The sequence below is a fragment of the Nyctereutes procyonoides genome, unplaced genomic scaffold (genome assembly GCF_905146905.1).
Source record: "Nyctereutes procyonoides isolate TBG_1078 unplaced genomic scaffold, NYPRO_anot_genome, whole genome shotgun sequence".
In the NCBI taxonomy this organism is placed as follows: Eukaryota; Metazoa; Chordata; class Mammalia; order Carnivora; family Canidae; genus Nyctereutes; species Nyctereutes procyonoides.
This window is the reverse complement of record NW_026575140.1, coordinates 24,551,377-24,565,876: the sequence shown is the minus strand read 5'-3', so window position 1 is coordinate 24,565,876 and position 14,500 is coordinate 24,551,377. Positions and strand designations below refer to the sequence as shown.

The 14,500-nt window shown below is 58.5% G+C and overlaps 1 protein-coding gene across 3 annotated transcripts in view; it reads left to right on the top strand.

The window, feature by feature from the left end:
* The window catches only part of CBFA2T3 (CBFA2/RUNX1 partner transcriptional co-repressor 3), a 90,894-nt gene that overhangs the window by 26,132 nt on the left and 50,262 nt on the right, over positions 1-14,500 (top strand). Inside the window, exon 1 of one of the 3 annotated variants that reach the window (XM_055306465.1) lies at positions 4,850-4,947. The exons of the other annotated variants lie outside the window; for them this stretch is intronic. The gene's annotated coding sequence lies outside the window, so the exon portion shown is untranslated. Of the gene's footprint in view, positions 1-4,849; positions 4,948-14,500 lie in introns of those variants that run through there. 3 annotated transcript variants of the gene reach the window in all.

Below are 14,500 nucleotides of genomic sequence, written 5' to 3'. Positions count from 1 at the left end.
ACTTCTGTTTGGCGCTAACACCCGTTGTTTGGACGAACCAAGTGTGTCTGTTCATCTGCTAAAGGACGATTTCATTTCTTCCAAGTTGTGACAATTTTGAACAAAGCTGCTATAAACATCCGTGTGCAGGCTTCTGTGTGGACGGAAGCCTCTAACACGTTTGGGGAAATACCGAGGAGCATGAATATTGGAACGTATGGTAAGAACATGTTTCATGTCGTAGGAAACTGCCAAGCTGCCCTCCTAAGGGTCTGCACCGTCCTGCCTTCCCCTGGTCAGTCCCAGGGGTGCCCCACGCCCTCGGCTCTGGCCAGCCCAGCAGTATCCCACTGGTGCTTGAATTTGTGTTTCCCTAGTAACGTCTGATGTGCAGCATCCGTCCACATGCTTGTCATCTGTATTTCTCCTTTGGTGAGGTATCTGTTCGGGTATTTTGCCCATGTTTTCATTGGGCTGTTCGTTTTCTTCTTCTTGAGTTTTAAGCTCTTTGCACATGTTGGATGCCAGTCCTTTATCATGTTTTTGCAACTATTTCCTCCCAGTCCGTGGCTTGTCTTCTCGTCCTCTTGACAGTGCCCTTCACAGAGCAGACACCTTTCATTTTGATGAAGTCCCGCTTGTCAAATTTTTCCTTCATGGATCGGCTTTTGGTGTTGTGTTTAAAAGTTCTTTGTTTCAGCTAGGGAGCTGTGTGAGAATTCAGAGGCTAAGGAAGAGTTTGTGTTCTTTAAATGGGTAAAGGTGGCTATCCAACTGACACAGTGTCTAGTCCATCTGCTGCACTTTTATTTTAAAAAATAAATTTAAAAGAGCATCTTTATTTTAAAAATTTACAGTATGTCAGATTTTATACTCTTGGCAGCTATTTAAATTTCAGTTCGATTTTTAGATATAACTGAAGCACACTTAAGGTAGTCCAGAGTCACTCAGAATTATTTTTAAAGACCGGTGGGTTTGCAGGGGCTGTTGGGCTGGACTCCCTGGTGGGACCCTAGCTCTGCCAAAGACATCCAAGAACCCTAGCTTACTAGGCCCCCGGTATCTCCTTCAGGCGACTGGGGCTGGCTCCTAGGTGGTGGTGAGGGCCACAAGGACCCGGCAGGTGAAGCTTGGGTACCTGGCCAGAGCTTTGTATGGCAGCTCCCCTTTGGTGTGAGAGTGAAGGGGTCTATTGCAGCAGAGTGAACACGGCTCAGGGGGGCCTTTGGCAAGTCAGGTGACCTGGAACCACATAGCTTTGAAATGCAAAGGTCCACTTACACACAGATTTATGTATGATAAATACATTTTATTTGTATTTGATAAATTTATTTGTATTTGATAAATACATTTACAAATATAGTTCTGTAAATGTATTTTCTCTTCCTTTTGATTTTCTCAATAACATTTTCTTTCCTCCAGCTGACTCTACTGTAAGAGCATGGCAGACAATGCCATGTAGCACACAGAATATGTGTTCACCTACTGCTTATGTTATCCGTAAGGCTCTGGTCAGCAGTACACTATTAGCGAAGCTTTTGGAAAGTCAAAAATTATTCGTGGATTTTCAATTGCATGGGGAGGGGGTTGGCAACCCTGACCCCCACATTGTTCAAGGGTCAACCGTACTTAGGAGTTGTATCTTTATCAAAGCCCCGAGCCAGAGGCTGTGGAGTTGAGTGAGGACTCTCACGTGGATGCTGTTCAGTGGGGGCAGCCTTCATAGAAGCGCTGGAAACAGCAGGTGGAGAGGATTGGACGTGCTAGGGTTGTTTTCCTAAGAGGCAGCAAGGACAAAGACCCAAAGAGAACACCTAACCACAAAGCAGAAAATTTGGGCACTGGCCCTAGCTTTGCTGCCATGAGCCCTTCGGCAGAGTACTGTCCCTCTCCGCGGGTGTGTGTCCGGAAATAAGATGCTAGTGGGGAGGTGGCTCCTCCTCTGTGAGCTGGACTCCTGCTCCTGCAGATGCTGGCATGTTGGAGGCTGCCCAGGGGCACCCTGACCCCCACCCCACTCTCCCTGCAACTCACCCTCCTGCTCGGCACCCGTTGGCCCGGCACTTTCAGTGGGGTGCCCTCTCTTGGCTGACTTGCCTGTGATCTGGGCTCCTGGGAGGTGAGTTTGGCCTTGCAGGCCAGATTGCACACACCTTTTGGGCAGGGATGGGATTTATTTCCTTAAATATCATCTCCCATTGTCCACAAGTTATGCCTGAGCCATTTCCAATGTGAAAAACCAGTCCATGGAGGGAACATGAGACCAGGTGGTTGAGAGGCAGGGTGGGCGTTCAACTTCCAGCCGTGTGGGCCTGTGTGGCCACAGACGAGTCAGGCAATCTGTCAGAGCCTCATTCCCTCTGCCTGTAGAGTGGGGGTCCAGTAGCACCTGCCTGGCAGATGGGTGGGAATTAACTGGGGAAACATGGAGACGGACCTCAGCCCAGGACCTGCCCCTGGCAAACCCCCTGAAGAGTCCACAGCTGTGTTCCATGACTCACCATGGCCATGATGGGCCCTTGTCTGACCTGGCCGCATCCCCAGCAGAAGCCCTGCCTTTGAGGGTCCTTCCCTCCCTCCAGCCACAGTTGTCTCAGGCCAGGAGGAGGGGGCCTTTGGGATGGACTCAAGGACTTGGAGCTTGGTCTCCGAGGACTGCAGCTTCATTCTCAGGGTTTGGGCCCTCTTGAGTCTCCAATGCTTTCTAGCACCTGCTTCACTCAGTGATGCTGTGATCGGTAACTTAACACACATTTGTAGGGGGCCTAGTTGCAGAGCACCCAGGGCCCAGGCTGAGTCCACGTTCTGCTAGTGGTCTACGTGAGTGCTCTGTTGTTCGGGGCAGCTCTGGCCTCCCTGCCGGGGTGACGACTCCTCAACTCTCAGAAGCTGGCTACTGGGCATCTGTTTGCTGCCCCCCTGGGCCCCTTTTTCACATGTTCATATCTCTGAAATCTTAAGATTATAATGGGGAGCTGTTCTGCTTTCTGCTTTTCTGCTATGTTCTGACACATAGAGTAATGGTGTGTCTTAAAATCAGTGCTATCTCAGGGTCCGTGAAGTAAAGGAGCCACTTTTGGTACAAGCTGGTGCGTGAAGTCTGGGACTTTCAGGAGCATGCCTGATGCTTTTAGATCCACATTCTCCTATGAGCTGGGTTCAGGACCCTCTGCTCTCCCCACGCTGGACGGAGTCCACATTTAAGCACATCCTGAAAACAAGGGGAGCATAGAGACCAGACGTTCACGTTGTAATTAAATCATTTACCACACCTCTTTCTTACTGCTACTAGGACAAAGCCCCAGGAGGCAGGGGCAGTCCTCCTCCTCCTCAAGCCCCTGTCCAGGTCTGCAGGGCTCCCTCAGCTAGCTCAGCTCGGGTGGGCAGTGGCCAGTCAAGGAGAGGTCAAGGGCTGCGGAGAAACAGGCCCATGGAGGAAACCCAAGGAGGAGAAAGACATTTTTTGGCACATCACTGCATTTTTATACTCGGAATCAGGGACCTTGGACCTTCACATGCAGATTTATGCCAAATAAGATGCAAATCAGGGTGTTGCTCTTGGAAGTTCTGGGGCCTCTGTCTGCTAAGACTGTGACCCCAGGACCCCAGCTTGTCTCTGAGAAATAAAGTATGTGTGGGCTCAGGAAGGAAGCAAAGAAAAAGGCACCGATTGTACTCTCCAGGCAAATGTATCAGATCCGCCACAAAGCGCTTTAAGGAAAGAGGTAAACGGGGGTGGGGGGCAGGGAGCTAGGGCGGGGGCTGCAGCCTGAGGAGAGAGGTGGGTGCAGACTGGCCAGGACTGCAGCTTGGGGCATCTCTTCAGACATTAAAAGAATGACATGCAAATAAATGCAAAGCACATGCAAATGTCCCAGGCCGCGCGGCCCGGGAGCCAGGGACCTGCGCCCCCCGCGTCTTCGGCGGGGTTCGCGCGGGGAGGGGGCCCGCGGGGCTCACGGGGGCTCACTGCCCGGAGCGCGGCGGGGGGAGGGCGCCCCCTGCCGGCCGAGCGCGGAGGCGGCCCCGGACCCCTTCCCGCCCCGCGCGACAGGCAGGAGGGGAGGTGCGGCGCCGGAGGAGGGGCGCCTGCCGCTCGCCTCCCGCCTGGACGCCAGACGCGCGTCTCCTAAAACTGCGAGGCCGGCGGCCGCCGACCGGGGCGAGGTGGGTGTGCGCGGCGGCGCGCTCCGCTCCAGGCCCCCGCCCGCCCAGGGCGCGGCCCGCGGAGCCGGCGAGGGTGGGCTCCCCGCAGACCGCCCGGCCTCCGCCCCGCCACCCGGGGCGCCCCGCGCTCCCGCCTCGGCCGCACACGCCCCAGCAGGAGCGCGCCCCCAGCGCACCCCCAGCGCGCCCCGCGCTCCCGCACCCACGCCCGCTCGCACCCGCACCCGCACCCGCACCCGTGCCGCCCGCCGAGTTCGCGGGGCGCGTTACCCCCGTGGCCGGGCCCCTCTCCCGCCGGCCCCGCACCGAGCCCGGCCCCTCGCCCCCTCGCCCCCTCGCCCCTCGCCCCTCGCCGGAGCCCCGGGGCGGAGCCGAGCGCGTCGGGCGCCGGGCGGGAGGCAGGTGGCGCAGCGGCGGCGGCGGGGGGCAGGCGGCGGGGGCGGAGCGCGCGGGGCGGGGGCCGCGGGGCCCCGGGAGACGCTCGGGCGAGCGCGCGGCGGCCGGAGTCGGAGGCGGCGGGACCCGCGCGGCCGCGGAGGCCGGAGACCGCCCGGGGCGGCGAGCGCGCTTTGTTCCCGCGCGGGCGGGCGGGCGGGCGGAGCGGCGGGAGCGCAGCCGGGCAGGACCCAGGCGGCCGCCCCCCGGCCCGGCCCCGGCCGCGGCCCCGGCCCCGGCCCCGGCCCCGGCCCCGCCGCGCCCGCGCCCGCGCCCGCGCCCCCGAGTTACGGAGGCGGGGACCGAGTTCCAAGGAGGAGCCGCTTCGGGAGCCGCGGCCGCCTGCCCCCGCCGGACCTCCGGACCGTAAGTGCCCGGCGCGCCCCGCCGGCCGCCCGCCGACCACTCCCCACTTTGGAAAGTTGGAGCCCGGGGCGGGGTGGGGCCGGCCGGGTCGGTGGCCACCCACTTTGGTCCCTCCCCGTCCCCGTCCCCGTCCCCGTCCCCGTCCCCCTCCCCGTCCCCCTCCCCCTCCCCCTCCCCGTCCCCCTCCCCCTGAGCCGAGCTCGACCTGCCGGGGGTGTGGTCAGCCCGAACGTGGGAACTGCGCGCCGAAGGTGGGACGGCCCGCAGGCTCCGGTCTGCGCCGGGCTCCTGACAAAAGGCCGCGGTCCAGGCGACGGGGGACGGGAGGGGCTCGGAGAGCGGCCCTGGGCGGGATGGGGGTGCAGAGCCCCCTCTGCGCCTCCCTTAGGCTCCAGCTCTGCCCCCCAGGCCAGGGGCCGCAGGTTAGCGGTCGGCGCGGTTAAGCCGCGCCGGGGTGAAGTCTGCCCAGAGACTGGACCAGGGGCTTCCGTGACCCTCACTGGGGTCCTAACAGCCCGCTGTGTCTGGGGCGCAGCCCCATGGCAGTGATCATGCTCACACCCGCTGGGAAGCGTCCATCTGCATGCTGGGCAGGCCTGGAGCCAGGCTGTGGGACGGCTCCGAGGGAGGTGTGAGCCGACGGGGAGGGACAGATGGCTGGAAATCCAGCCCTAGATGGGCTTACATGGAGCAGAAGGAGCGGGGCTGGTGGCAAGCCACAGTGGAGCTGCTGGGTTCTGCACACACGGCCGGCCCCAGGCTGGCCCTCCTTCCGGCCCCTGGGAGTGTGTGCAGGGTGCGGCAGCCACAGAGGAGTGGGCAGGCCCCTGTAACTGTGGACACACACCTCCCCCCGAAAAAAGAAAAAAAAACACACCCAAACCTGCCTTCCCCACCATTTGGACCTTGGCTGGCTGACCATAGGCGTGTTCCAGAGACCAGGGAGAAAAATACTTCCTCTGAGAATAGAGAGGAGCCTGCACTCCTGTGTGAGGGGTCTGCAGAGCCATCAGGCCCGGCCCGTGGCCAGGATGCTGCCTCACGTCCACCTTGCATGAGTTTCATCTCCTGGCCCCAGAAATAGGTTCCCAGGGCCACCCGTCAGAGCACAAGGGGCCAGCGGTGGACAGCAGGGCAGGCTCTCAGTGCCCTCGCCTTGCTCTTGCAAGTTGCCGGAGGTTTGAGAAACTTCCTGGGGTTGGAACCCCGAGGGGAGGGGTGGGCCTGGCTGAGGGGACCAGAGGTGGCTCCCGGCAAGGGCAGGTGCGGAGGGCCCTGGCCACAGTTCTCCCAGGGCATGATCATAGAGAGCTGGCACCAGGACACGCAGTTGCGACCCCCCTCTGTCCTCCGGCTGGGGGTGGGAGGCCACAGGATTCCGCGGGCCAGGGGTGACAGAGGGTCCTGCTCCGCAGCTAGCGAGACCGCGCCCAGGGAACTGCGTCGTCGGACTGAGGGGCCCCACCACTCTCAGCACTGAAGGGGAAGGGGAAGCAGGAAGCCTTGAGCAGTAGGAACAGATGTGGTGCTCCGTGCTCCCCGACAGCAAGACAGACGCAGGGTGGGAGGAGGTCAGGGTAGGACCCATTTTCTGGTGGAATCTGGCTTTCTCTAGAGGTGCCTTGATCTGTAGGCGACAAGGGAGAGGGGACGGTCATGAGGTGGTACCTGGCTGTTCACAAGCCCAGCGGGGCTGGCGAGCTGGGGGGTATTGCCTGGATGTCTCCCTGCAGGATGCTCCGGGGCTGCCCAGGGCCACCCCCACCCCCTTCGGACCCCAGAGTGCCTCCTCTGTCACCCGGTTATCCACGTAATTGAGTTACCACCTCCAGGAAGTCTCTCTGATTTGGCTCCACATATTTTCATTTCTGCATGACTGGAAGAAATTAATTTTCCTTCCTACGCGAGGATCTGGAGACGCCGGCAGGCTGGGCTGCTAATCCACAAGCTCCAAGCCAGCACGGGAGGCCAGCTGCTCGAGCCACGGGTGGGGTCTGGGCGCGGCCTTTCCCTGCCACCTTCTGGAGCCATCACGGGGCTGTCGGCTGGCTTTCCGCCCCCCCCCCCCAGCTGCACCATCAGTGGGCTGTGTTTGGGGTTGTCTGATTCATCCTCAGCCTCCCACGGTGCCAGGGTGTGCAGGATGGTGGATGAATTCACAGAATCCCACTTCCTTTTCTGAGTCATTGCGTGTCTGTGTGCACACACACGTGTGTTCGGAATCCAAAACAGGGGAGAGGCTCTGCGACCCCTGTCCCCAAGAAATGGCAAAGAGCTGGCATGTAGTAGGTGCTCACTTAGTGCCGCCTTCGAGGAAGGGACGGCGTTTCTGTGGGGCGGCTCCATCCTGCCCAGTGCACACCTGCCACCTGCTGCACTGCTCTTACCTGTGAGGGTAACTGCTCCTTGCTGGCGGCAGCCCCGGAGCGCCTCACCAAGGGGCTACACTTGCTGAATCTGTGTGACAACCCGCAGGGGTTGTAGAACTCTGTTCCGCTCATCCCCGGAGAGGCGCAGGCCTGTCCAGCTCAGGGGGGAGCCCTGTCCGCCTGTGGGCCCCGCTCCTTCCCTGCACGCGGTCTCCAGCAGATGGCAGCTCCCTGACTTTGTGCCCCCCACACCGTGAGCTGGCCTCCCTGGCCTGACTGCCCACTGCCTGTGTTCCCCCTACATCTGCAGGGTTCTGACAAGTGGCTAATGCCTCTGATGTTAGACCCTCGCCTGGACACGGCCTCGGGTGCATGGGGCAAAGCGGTGATGGGCAGGGCTGTGCCTCCTGGGGCCAGAGGCTCCTCAGTGTCAGGGACGGGGATGGGGAACACCTCTACTCCATCTGGATCATGGAAGCCCAGGGGCAGCCCCACACACACACCTGGGGACCCTGGGGGAAGACAGGAGCTGGGAGGGGCACTGTCATCTGACATCTGTCAGAAGCCACTGGACGTTGTGTGTCTGCTCGTCTAGGAGGGTATGCAAACACACCATTGTGTAACTCGTGTCATCTCCCAGCCTGGGGCTGGGGGCGGGGTAGGGGTGTGCTGGACCCTGTGACTTGTAAATGCAAGAATGCAATCTGCTGTGATTGCACGTAAGTGGGTAGAACTGGCCCTGGAAAGCGTCTGTCATCCACTGCCACTCACCGGGCAGGTCATGGAGGAACAGCCGTGCCGTCCGGGGAGGAGTGTAATGGTAACCAAGTGGTAACAGCCGAAACACACACTTCAGGCATGGAGGCTGTGCTGTGCTTTCCCTCAAGTGACCTCATGACAGCCCTGATGGTGGGCACCCTCGCTGCCCTATTTTCCAGGCAGGGACACCAAGGCCCAGAGAGGTTCACCGAGGCAGGCGGGCAGGTTCCACACTGTGCTGCTCCTTGATCGAAGGTGGACAGGCCCCTGGAGCTTTTCGGAGTTATGGGTTCGGTGTCGCTTCCCTTTCACAGTCTCCACACAGTGGGGCTGCCCAGGAGACAGAGTGGGGCCCGCAGGTGTGTGATCCTGACGTGTTCCTGGAGCCACTGAGTCTGGAGGGGCAGGAGGAGGCTGGAAGCTCGTGATTGGTGGGTGTGCACCCAGGATGCAGCCTTTGGAGCCGGGGTTCATTGGGGGCAGTCCACAGACTTGACTGAGGCTCCTTTTCCGGACCATGTGACAGTGTTGGGAGACCTGGTGTCTGGGGCCCCAGCTGGACAAGGCGGGCACCAGGCTGTGTGCTTCAAGCAACCAGTTGCTAGATGGATTGTCTTTTGTCCTTGCAGCTCTGGGTCTCCCCAAGAGGACTGTTTGAGCTGGAAAGACACAGCTCCAAATGCCTTCCTGGGGTCATGACCCAGACTTCTGGGCAGCACAAGCAGGTCTGGTTCTCTCTCCACGGTTCCCCCAGGCCGGGACCCCATTTCCGTGGCGTGGGTGGGGCAGTGCAAAGGGCAGGGGCTGCAGGAGGTGGTCGGGCCCTCAAGTGCTTTTGAGGACTGCCCTTAGCCAAGAACATGAATGCAAGCAAAGGCTTCACTGTCTGGAAACAAATTCCTAGAGTAGAAACCGCCCTTATAGCATCAGTGGAAAGACCCAGGCAGAGGCCTGGCATGCGGGATGGAAACTCATGATGTAAAAGTGATAAATAATCGGTTCCCAGTTCCCACTTCTGAGCGCATAGCTCGACCTGGGGCGGGAGGCAGGCGGCTGAGCTGGAGCCTCAGACGCGCGAGAAGACGTTTTCCACTCGCGCTGTCTGCAGCAGTTTCCTGCAGCCCGAAAACAGAAGTGAAGACTTCTGCTTTTTGTAATTCCTAGGACCTCACGGTGAGCCAGATGTCACCGGGAAGGAAAACAAAGATGCATTGGGCGGCAATCAGGAAGATGTGTTTTTCTGCTCTGCTGCTCCCCCACGCGCTCTCGGCGGCCACGTCGAGTGCACACCCCGTTCCCAGGGTGCACACAGTGAGGCTGTGCACCTCCAGGACCCTGGGGTGCCTCTGAGCCCAGGAGCCTGGCGGCCGTTTGGGGAGGGTTCCAGGCACAGGCGCATTCGAGTCTGTTTACTGGGGTAGAGAAAAGTCTGGCACAGGCAGAGCAGAAGGAGACCGGGGCTGGCAGGGAGGGTGCTTTGTGAGCCCCCTGGCCCTGAATCCGACTCAGGGAAATCCCTGCTGTTTGGTCCTAACCTGGGAGTACCCAGGAAAGCCAGGGTGAGGCAGTGGGGAGGCCTGGGCAGCACACTGGCCTCCCTAGCTTCCACTGCTTGGACTGGAATCCCAGCTCCCCTCCCAGTGGCTGCGTGACATCAGCAAATCTCTCACCCTCTCTGTGTCTCCAGTTTCAAATGCAAAATGTAGCCACGCATCCTCCTCCCTCTTCAAATTGTGCCAAGGTGTGTCTGGCATGTGGTCTGTCCCAAGTACTGACTCATGGACGTGGCTGTCACGTTCGCCCTCTGAGGGGTACCATTGCGGTCCTGGTGTTCGCTGGTGAGTGTGGGAATCAGGTGGCTCTGCAGAGGGAGAACCTTGTTTCTCTCCTCTCCCTGCATCTGTGTCCTGCAGCCCAGCACAGGCCCTATGCCTATTGACCCTCTTCCCCACCTATGGGGACACGAGCCCTGTCCCTCCTTCCATGTCAAGGCAGGGACACGGAAGCTGAGGTCATCGTTGTTGTTCCATGGCTGCCTGGTGGCAGAGGTGGGATTCCAACTCAGGAACCCAGGTCACCTGCCTCTGGAGCCTCTATGTTTCTGCCGCTCCAGGGTCCCCAGACAGCTGGGGGCGGGGGCTCCCTCAGCAGGCCCCCACGCCTTCCTTGGGCTGCCCCCTGCAGCCCGCCACAGCCTCACTTACCCAGCCTGGGCTGGAGAGTCTCGTAAGCGTGGGGACCCTTTCCCGCTGCCCTCCCCTGTGTCTGAGAAGTCCAGACAGCCCCTGGCCTCCCCTGGGCAGAGGCCACTGCTCCGCGTTGGAGTTTGGCTGTGACAGGGGTGGAAGGACAAGGAAGCATTTGTGCTGCTAGTAGAATGCATGTCCACGCGGGCGCAGCCACAGTCAGCAGGGAGGCCCTTCTGCTGCCTTAGAGAACGTGTCCTGAGCATCTGGGGTTGCAGAGAAAGCGGCGGGGCCGTGGTTGGCAGGCAAGGGGCAGGATGGCTACGTGGTGTGGACCCCACTGACCACGCCCCCCTGAGCCCTGTGTCCTGTGGGTCGCACACCTGTGAGCTCCACGGGACCGGGGCAGATGCAGGAGCTCCTGCCTTTTACACAGGAAGTGCGCCCTCTTGTGGCAGCTCGGGGCGGGGGGTGGGAGGTCTGGGCTGAGACCCTCTCCATCTGCTTGGTGGGATTGGGTACAGTGTCCCTGTCGCCAAGATGTGGCCTCTCTGTGGGCCTCACGGGAGTCTGGAGTTTCATTTGCTTATTCTGGGTGATGTGAGTTAGAGTTAGAGCTGATTCTCTGGGCCCCTGAGGCCGCGTCCTAGAGGAGGTGTTCTGGGGCGGCTCCTTTCAGGAAGCCCTGGCTCCCACCAGGCGGCTCTGAGCTACGCCCGGCACCACGCACAAGGCCCATGGCCACGACTGGAGGTTTAGATTGTGGCTGTGTTAAAAAAGGAGAAAGAAAGCTGCCCAACTTCAGTAATATGTTTTATTTAACCTAATGTATCCAAAATATTGTCTTTTCACTCTGCAGTGGGTTTTTTAAATTATTGAGAGCTTTTTGTTTTTTTAGAGACTTTGAGGTTCTGTATGTGTTTTGCACACTAGGCTTTTGGATTCTGACCAGCCACATTGGCCGGCTCGTGGCTGCCGTGTCAGACAGAAGAGGGCAGGGTGCCCAGGGAATTCCCAATGACCAACAGATGAGGATCCCTGGGGTGGGGCTGGTGATGCAGGCGTCGGGCACTGTGAAGTGATGTTGGGGACAGCCCCATGGAAGCAGGCAACGGGGGGCGGGTGCTCCAGGCAGGGGGAGGCCGGGTGGTGAGCCTGATGGCAGGACCGTGGCACAACGGGCACAGAAAGGACTCTGGCTTTTGTCCCTGGAGGACAGAAGGGACTCTGGCTTTCGTGCCTGGCTGAAAGGTGTAGGGGCTGGTCAGAGTTGCACTTTGAGAAGGCCATCCAGGGCAGAACATGGGGAAACAGACACCGGTCTGGCAATGTCCAGACACAGGGTGGGGGGGTTGCTGGTCAAGGTCAGACCACTAAGGGAAGTGTCCAGGGCGACCTTTAGTCCTGGTCAGTCTCCAGACAGTGTATGTGTCCAGGAGGAGCTGCACCTGCTACTCCGTGCCCTGCGCATCCCACCTGAGCTCCCAGCGTCAGCCCAGAGGCCCCCTCCTGTCCCCTGGTCAGCATGTCAGGGGGAACCATGGCAGCCTAGGGTGCTTCTTTCCTAGGAAGGCACAGTTCTCAACCACCTGTACCTTTCTCTTTGCCTGATGAGGAGAGGGTGTCCCTGCACAGGTAGGGGGGGGTGTCCAGCCAGAAGCAGAGTAGCTCAGCCCATGGACCGTGGCTGAACTCTCCCTCTGCCCAAGGAGTCCTCGTGCGTGAGTGGGCACACAAAAGTATGTGAATGAGAGTGTATAATGTGTGGGTGCAGGAGGTGTGAAAACCAGGCCAGAAGGAAGCGTGACCTCTGACCTGGCTGTCCAGAGGGAGGCTGCCCTGGGGCACTCATGGGGAGCCCAGGGCCTGGCCTGTGTGTCCAAAATAGTGACCACTGCAGCAGCATGTGGCAGCATCTAGCAGCCAGCTGGCCTTTCCGGCCTGACTGCACTGCAGCTCCTGGGAACTGTGTATAAAGTGTCTCCAGACTCAGCTGGGGACCGACTCAAGTCTGAATAGGTCAGCCCCACTTAGGGCCCCACAAACCAGAGATCGAAGTCAGTATCCACTGAGAGGACTAGCAGGGGACTCAGAGATGGGACTTTATCCCCAGGATACCTGTCACTACACACCTGCATGGACCATTTCAGGACACCTGTCACTATAGTATTACAGTGGACTACATCGACTGTGCCAGGACACTTGTCATTAGCATCCATATGGACTGTCCCAGGACACCTGTCATTATGTACCTAACATAGACCATTTCAGGATATCTGCTACTATATATCCAGTGGAGTGACCCAGGAGTCTGTCACTACCATCTGCATGGACTGTCCCAGGACACCTGCCACTACCACCTAATGGACTGTCCTATGATGCCTGTCACTACCATCTACATGGACTTTCCCAGGACACCTGCCACTATACATCTACATGGACTGTCCCAGGAAGCCTGTCCCTACTATCTACATGGACCTAGGAAGCCTGTCACTACACATCTAATGGATATCTTGGGGCGCCTGTCACTACCACATGCATGGACTATCCCAGGACACCTGTCACTACCATCTACATGGACTGTTACAGGACATGTGTCACTATTATCTGCATGGATTATCCCAGGACATGTGTCACTGCATATCTAATGGATTGTCCCAGGATGCCTGTCACTACCATCTACATGGACTGTCCCAGGACACCTGTCACTACCATCCAAATGGACTATCCCAGGACATCTGTCACTACCATCTACATAGACTGTCCCAGGACACCGGTCACTGCATATCTAATGGACTGTCCCAGGATGCCTGTCACTACCATCTACATGGACTGCCCAATGATGCCTGCCACTATACATCTAATGGACTGTCCCAGAACACCTGCCATTACACATCTACATGGATTATCCCAGGACACATGTCACTATCATCTGCATGGACTGTCCCAGGACACCTGTCACTACCATCTACATGGACTGTCCCAGGACACCTACCACTACCATCTATATGGATTGTCCCAGGATACCTGCCATTACCCATCTAAATGGACTGTCTCGGGACACCTGTTACTGTGCATCTAATGAACTGTCCCAGGACACCTGCCTCTACCATATACATGGACTGTCCCAGGACACCTGTCACTGCACGTCTGTATGGACTGTCCCACAACACCTGTCATTGCACATCTACATGGATTGTCCCAGGGCATCTGTCACTACCATCAAAAGCGACTGTCCCAGGACATTTCCCACTACCAACTATGTGGACTCTCCCAGGACACCTGTCACTGCACATCTGTATGGACTGTCCCATGACACCTGTCACTGCACATCTGTATGGACTGTCCCAGGACATCTGTCACTACCATCAATAGTGACTGTCCCAGGATACCTGTCACTGCACATCTAATGGACTGGTCCCAGGACGTCTGTCACTGCACATCTGTATGGACTGTCCCACAATACCTGTCACTGTAATACATCTACAAGGACTGTGCCAGGACATTTGTCATTAGCATCTATATGGATTGTCCCAGGACACCTGTCACTGCACATCTGTATGGACTGTCCCATGACACCTGTCACCACACTGCCCACATGCTAGTCCCCAGTCAGTATATTTTGTGGCCTGGCCCCTCAGGCTCTTCTCTATCCATGGAAAACCTCCTTTTCCATATTTCGGCAATCCTGATAAATACCTGGGTGAGGGACCCAGCACAACATCTGGCACTATGGTCAGAGGTTGGCACACTTCTCTTTCCAAGTCAAGGTCATAGCTTGTACAGTGTCTGGGGGCTTTGAGGTTGAGGATGTAGGTCAGGGGGTGGCTGTGAAGTCCTGGAGTTGACCGGCACTAACGTGTATTTGGAGGGCTTTTTAGCTGATTCTCAAAGGGGCTGAGGGTCGCTACCTGGATGCCTTCCCTTCTGGTAACCCCCACCTGACAAAGGCCTCCAGCCCATTAGACTCCCTGGTTTGTGAGGTCATTTGGGAAGACCTTTCATTAGGGTCCTTCCTGGCCACTGGGGTGTGCCTACATATATGGGGTGTAGAGAACATAGAGGTAGAGAACATAGAGGACAGATGTCCTACTTCCATGTGACCAGCTGACCCAGGCCTGGCTTCTACCCTCCTTTTCCCCAATACCCACAGCTCCAGGGGAGAGCCAGAGTTGGGGTCAGCGAGGTCCCACCCTACCTTCTCACTCATAGGGATGAGTACCCCAGGTCACCAAGAGC